Raw genomic sequence first — 7447 nt, 5'->3', positions numbered from 1 at the left:
GAGATACAGGTGCTGAGGAAATTTGAGTATTACTAGCTCTCAGTATTAAGTCATATATATGTGTGTGTATGCAGGGATACAGGAGTATATATGAAAATAGATGTGTAGTATGTATGTATGTATGTATGTATACATCCACAAGATGGGTGGGATCAGTTAGCAGCTAGGGAACAAGTGGTTTGGAAATACCCATGTGGTCATAAGAGCCAAGAGGGAGTGCTGTTCTAGAAGCTAAGTGAACAAAGTGTTTTCATGAAGAGTGAGATGATGAAATGTCTAACTATGATACCATAATAATAATAATAATAATAATAGCATCCATTAAACACTTGAAATGTATAATTTCAATTTGTCCTCAAAACTCTGAAAACATACATAATTATCTTTTCACTAAAAGAGAAAAAATGAATTTCGGAATAAGTAACTGGCCCATGCTTTGTAGCTGATGAGTGGCATATAATTTTGGCCATTTAACCAAATGTGGTCAGTGAAATGCAACTGAAAGTGTTTGATTGCACTTACTTGACTAGAAACATCCAGTCTCATGTTGTACACTTTATCTTCCATATTGATCACATTCTGACTGATTGACCTGCACAACATTTATTGAAGTAAGCCCTTAGATTTGGAGGTCTTCAGTTTATTTTTGCAACAGTCAGCTTACGTTGAATAGTCTTCCCTCACAGCTCCTATAGGTGTTTAACATGCAGAAAACAGGGAAGAGTGAGTAGATGTCAGAGGAAGAAGACTTGTGCTTAAGCAAAAGGGCAGAGGCTGATCAGAGGACAACATGGAGACTGTCTCTTAAGGAGCTTGAGTTTTGATGGAGCAGAAGAGTTCTTGATAAGGAATACAGAGAACTAAGTTTGGAAAGATGAGATGGTTCCAGATTGTGGAGAGTCTTGAGTGACGAGAAGAAAGACATTTGACAACCTACCAAAAAGAAAAATCTAACTGCTATCAAATCATTGGACTCATAGTGACCCTATGGGACAGGGTAGAACTGCCTCACTGGATTTCTAAGCCTGCAGTCTGTACAGAAGCAGACTGTCACATGTTTTTCCTGCAGAGTAGCTGGTGGGTCCACACAGCTGATCTTTAGATTTGCAGCCAAGTGCTTAACTACTGTGCCATGAGGGCTCCTTATGAGTTGGTATATAAATAAGACAGTATCCTTGTGACTCAGATGGAATGACCCTTGAGGTATATATTTTATACTTCTGTCTCCAACATTTGGAAACCTAAACTAAGACGCCAAGGCACTTGCCATGCTACTAGAGAAGAAAGATGTTGAAGAGGAAGAATCCATAGAACAGTGCACCTAATTGGATATGGGGGTTAATGAGTTAGAGACAACTGAAAGTTTGCCATCAGTTCCATTATAGAAATAGTGCAGGTGCAAGTTTAAAAGGGGGCAGTTTTTGTTCAATCTGCATTAACTTGTTAAGTTTAATAAGCAGACATTTGGGTAGTTCAGATCAAAGTTTAGATGAGGGTCAGGACTGTATTTGCTTTATTGCTCTCCAAATTGGTAGTTAATAAAGCAATCCAAATTTAAGTACACTCACACTTGCAAACACATAAAATAAATCTCCACAGAATTACATTTAATTAACCTACCCCACATTGGGCAATAATCACATACTAGTTAGCTTAGTGGACACTGTTGACATTCATCCCAGATCTCCTTAACAGTCTGTTCTCCTTTTCTTGGCATCCTTCCTCCATTATGGATGTACTTCAGCTTTCAAAGACTTATACCTGTGACTCTTAATGGACTGGCCCTGAGTCAGTGGAGGGATTTTCTTGGTAATCGGAGAGCCGGGGCTGTCTGGCTTTGCACTCCTCTCAGTGTAAGGCTTCACGTCTGCTCTTGCTGGTTCTGTCATGGCCCAGGAAGCACAACTGCAAAAGGCCCACATTTTTAAAATGTACGTATATGAAAACAGTGACCAGATGGGAAAAATTATGGGTGGAAGCTCCACTAGAAACTTAATCTCCCTCTAAGAAAACAAGGGCAGTGTGCATGTTGCATACCAACCAAATCTCTTGCCCACTGGATTTTGAGCAGGGTATGCTTCTGCACCACTCAAAGGTGATGCCCGACTGCACCACTTTGAATGTGTGTCGCTCTCACAGTCCTGCCAGTAATCCAATCTTGCACATCAGCTCTTAGAAGGACTCACTATGCTTCTTCCAAGTCTCCTGTTGCAGGCCTTCTACCCATTATTTCTCCTGTTCTGGTGATCATTATGGATCACCCAAGTTTCAACATTTTAAAAATTAGCATCTGTTCTGGTTTCACTTCATAAGCCATTACTGAACGAATTTGCACTCTTGCCTCAGTGGGGGTCCTATTTGATGACCGGCTCTTAAGCATGGATTATGAACATTCTGCGCTCTAGTCTCAGGGTTGGGCACCACCCACACTCCAGAGTTACTCTCAAGTTCAGGTTGACATTACTCTGCATTGGACGTTGCCCAAATCATAATCTTGTTTGGTGTCTTCTCCCATCTCCTGCTTTTCTCATGTGTTAATAATTTTCTCATGGGAGCATTTTCTTCTTAAATCACTTGCCTGGATCTTCATCTCAGGGTCTGCTTCTGGTAACTTGATCTCAGATACTCATATCCTACATTATACTGAGGTAACAACCCCAAAATCACATGTATTTATACCACAAGCAGGAGAAGGACGTGGCAGTCACCTTCTATAAAGATTTACAACCCTGCAGACTCTATGGGGCAGTTTTGCTCTGTCCTACAAGTTACTGTGAGTCAGAATAGACTTGACAGCAGTAGGCCACACCTTAGCAGTTTTTCTTGTCTAATGTGGGTTGACAGAACACTTTGTTTTACCAGGTATAAAACTGCTACTCAAATGTGTTCTAGGGAAAAACAGAATCAGCATCACGTGTGAGTTGTTGAAAATGCAGAATGTCAACCCCTTTCCCCAAAATACCTACAGCATCTCCATTTTAACACAGTCCCTGGTGATTTGTGTAGATGTTAAATTTTGAAAAACACTTTTTGACACCCCTATTCAGTACCCAACCAGAAGGTCCACTTGCTTGTCGTTGTTGTTGTTGTTATGTGCCGTCGAGTCGGACCCAACTCATAGCAACCCCTCTCGGGTTTCTGAGGCGATATCACTACAGTTACCGCAAATTCCATTCTAGCCCATATTAATGGGAAAAGCTGTTTTACCTGTAAGGAACAACAATTGTCTGTGAAATACTGGAATGCAGCAGTGCTTCGTACCCTAGTTATGATTCTGCCCTTTCTCTTCACAATGCGTGCACATCTTCCACATTGTTGCAGCAGACAGGCGGCATATTCTAGGGTGGTTCCCTCCAAACAACCAACAGAAGGGCGTGGCCATTTTCACTGAGGTCATGAATGAGCCCATCAACCAAATTACATAAGACTGTATTTACAAATAATGATACTTAGAAAATGTACATGGTAAAACAGCAAAATACAAGCATCAACAATTGACTTTGAAGATTTTACAAACTTTTAGGGGGAATGAAACCCAAGTAATTGGTGCTTGCTCAATGTATATTATGGTAGGACAACATCTGAGTCTGCTTAAGTAAAAGCAAAAGAGGTTTATTGAGGGATAAAGATGTTCTGGTCCAGGCGGACGTCCAAAGCCCAGAATGAAAATGGCCACTGTGCAGGACAATGAGGAGGAAAACAGGTTTGTAGAGTTGGCATAGGAACTAAAAGTTACAAAATCATCATTGCCTGAAAGGTAATTGTGAGTCAAAGGCAGGCTATGTAAGAGAGAGCATCCAGCAGGGATAGAAAACACCTAAGTGGGATGAGATGATAGATTAAGGGTACATAATTGCAAGCGTACTTGGTCTTCACTTTAATACAAGATGGTCATAGGACAATGATAAGACAGGTTTTTTCAGGTAACTTAAAAAAATTGTTTTCTCAATCTTGTTTCTGGGGGTCCATTGTAAGGATTTATTGATAACACTGTGTCAAGACCCTTTGGGTATAAGCTATCATAACTCGTGTGTGTTGGAATGTAGTGGAAAGGCCCTCTGGGAATAGATTGTGATATCTTGCATCTGACCTTGTACAAAGAATTTCTCATTTGGTGCCCAGGTCCAGTGGGCACCCAGGTCTGAGGAACTGCTGCTAGGAAAGGCAAATTAAAAGTTCACCATGGATTGTAGACTCAAGTGAAGCCTTAAAAAATGAGTTAGGTCTTCGTTTTCAGACGGCTTTATTGATACGCACCCAGTGCCTTTGAGGTAGCTCAGGTGGTGTATTGCCTAAGGCATTTGTCAGCTAACCATCTGACTACTAACCAGAAGTTCAAATCCACCAGTCACTCCTGGGAAGGAAGATTGGGCAATCTACTTCTATAGAAATACTGTTATGAGTTGGAATCAACTCCACGTCAGTGACTTGGTTTCTTTCTCTTTTTTTTGGTAGTGCCTTTGATTTTAAACTCTCATTGGAAGAGCTCCATATCTGTGCCCATTCCAAAGAAAGGTGATACAAAAATGTGGAAATGATTGGACAAAATCACACCCAAGTGAACTTTTGCTAAAGATAATGCAAAGATGGTTGCTGAGGTCCATTGACAGGGAAGTGCCAGAAATTCAAGCCAGGTCCAGAAGAGGGTGCAGAACCAGACATATCATTGCTGATAGCAGATGGGTCTTGGCTGAAAGCCAAGAATACCAGACAGTTGACCTGTATTTTATTGACTATGCAAAAGCAACAGACTGGGTGAATCATAACTTACAAATAACACTGAGAAGAATGGGAATTCAACAACATTTAATTGTGTTCCTGAGGAATCTGTACATAAACCAAGAGGCAGTCAGTCTAAAAGAACATGGGGATAGTACTTCATGGTTTAAAATCAGGAAATGTGTGTGTCAGGGTTGTATCCTTTTATCATATTTACTCATTCTGTATGCTGAGCAAATAATCCATGAAGCTGGACTATATGAAGAAAAATTTGCCATCAGGGTTGGAGGAAAACTCGTTAATAACCTGCACTATGCTGATGAACCAGCTTTGCTTGATGAAGGTGAAGAAGACTTGAAGTTCTTACAGATGAAGATTAAAGACAGCAGCCTTCAGTGTGGATTCCAACCCAACATAAAACAAAAATCCTCGCAAATGGTCCAGTAAGCAAAATCACGATAAATGGAGAAAACATGGAAGTTATCAGGTACTTCATTTTACTTGAATCCACAATCAACATCCATGGAAGCAGCACTCAAGAAATCAGATGATGTATTGTGTTGGGCCAATCTGCTGCAGAAGACCTCTTTAAAGTGTTTAAGAGCAAAGATGTCACTTTCAACAGTAAGATGCACCTGACCCAAACTGTGGTGTTTTCTATTGCCTTAGGTACGTGTCAAAACTGGACAATGAATAAGGAAGATTGAAGAAGAATTGATGGATTTGAATTATGGTGTTGGTGAAGAATACTAAAAACACCACAGACTGTAAGAACAAACAAATCCATCCTGGAAGAAAAGCATCCAGAATTCTCCTTGGAAGAGAAAATGGACAGACTTCGTCTCACTTACTTTGGTCACATTTTCAGAAAGGTCCATTCCCTGGAGAGGGATATCATGCTTGGTAAAGTGGAGAGTCAATGAATAAAGGGAAGGACCTCAACGAGATGGATTGACACAGTGGCTGTATCAACGGGCTCAGTAGGAAGGATTGTGAGGCTGGCACTGGACCAGGGAGTGTTTCGTTCTGTTGTGCATAGGGTTGCTATGAGTCAGGGCTGACTCAACGGCACCTAACAACAATGTCAACAGTGTGTGTGTGTGTCAAATTATAATATACAGCATTACATATTGCTTATTAATACATTATTCCTGGCCAATGCCCTTCAATCAAAGCCACCACTTGTCTGTCAGTGAAGGCTTGTGTATGGCTACGAGCTGAATGAATTTGAATGGAGCTTCCAGACTAGGAAGAAACGTCTGGCAATCTACTTCCAAAAAATCAGACAATGCAGATCCTTCAGATCCCAGTTGTCCTGTCCTATTGTGTATGGTTTGCCATGAGTTGGGGGCCGACTCAACAGATACAACAGCCAACATGTAAAATAAAGGAGCTCCTGAAATGTAACTTGTAATCATTGATTTCATTCAATCCTCCTACAGATGCTTCCCTATTACCAATTAATAGGTAAGGAAAATGAGACATTTTGAAATAGAGCTGACTAGGACAGAGTGGGAGTTATTTGAAACTAAGCTTGCCTATTCTGTAAGTGGTGCCCTTCTTGCTACATAAAAGGTGAATTAAGATTATGAACAATTAACGAGTTGAGTGAATAGGTTAAGTAAAAATAGATTTTAAGAACTGTTCTTGTGTAATTATTTTATATATTTAACAAAGAATACTGTAAAGATTTTTTTCCTTTCTTTTCTTATTAAAAAGACCTGTGTTGAAAATTTTGTGTAAATATTATTGAGCTGTTTAAAGCATGTGGTCTAATTGTACTTAAAAATAGCTACATATCTGTCAACCAAAGTGAAAAAATATCAACATTTTCTACAATGTGCTTTGATAAATCTTATAAAGTACCACCACTCTGTTACTTCCTCAAAGAAATGTAAAATTTTTGAGGGTTTCATTCAAATCATGGTCTAAGGTACACCATTAGAAATAGTTTTATTTTCAAGCACTGTTATTAATGTTTCTACAATAGGGCAATAGAAATTAGCTATCTAATTTGAATGGCTTGTGAGTTTATAAATGACAAACATAGAGGCACTAAGTGCAGGACTTAGAAATATGTATATCATTTATAGGTTTTTCCAAACCAGCAATGGATGCTTAGGGAACACCTGAAGGCGTTTGGTGGGGCAAACTGTTAGTGGTAGTTCAGCCCATTCAGAAGAAACACCGGGGGGCTCTCATGCCAAAAATCATCCATTGTAAACCCTAGGAGCATAGTTCCATTCTGACACACATGGGGTCATCATGAGTTGGAATCAGCTTAATGACAACTGGTTTAGTGATTAGAGAATATCTTTTATTGTTATATTATTGATGTTAAATTTTCTAATTGTAGAATTACTTTTCTTACGTAACTTGTCAATTTTGTTAACACCCATAGGACTTGTAGGAATTATTATTGCTTGAAAAGACCTAAATTATATTTAGAACCTTTGGAAAAGGATAGCTTGTCTTTCTCTTCTATCTCAACAATGGACCATTCTCTAAATGGAGTGGGATTAAAAAATCTGTAGGCTTTGTTGTATTACATTGCTGTTTGGAACTTGAAATTTTGTCAAAAATACAGAGTTGGTGAAAAATTGTTTGGAGATCTTGCTTTTCAACCTTGAAGTGTCTGTTTGGAAGTTTTTCTCCTTTAGAAACCAGTAACATTAAAAGTGAAGGCAATAGATTTTGGAGGCGAGTTCAGTGTATTTCAAGACCACTA

The sequence above is a fragment of the Orycteropus afer genome, unplaced genomic scaffold, assembly GCF_000298275.1.
Source record: "Orycteropus afer afer isolate SDZICR_OR568_19922 unplaced genomic scaffold, OryAfe1.0 scaffold00009, whole genome shotgun sequence".
Classification (NCBI taxonomy): Eukaryota; Metazoa; Chordata; class Mammalia; order Tubulidentata; family Orycteropodidae; genus Orycteropus; species Orycteropus afer.
This window is presented reverse-complemented; position numbering follows the sequence as displayed.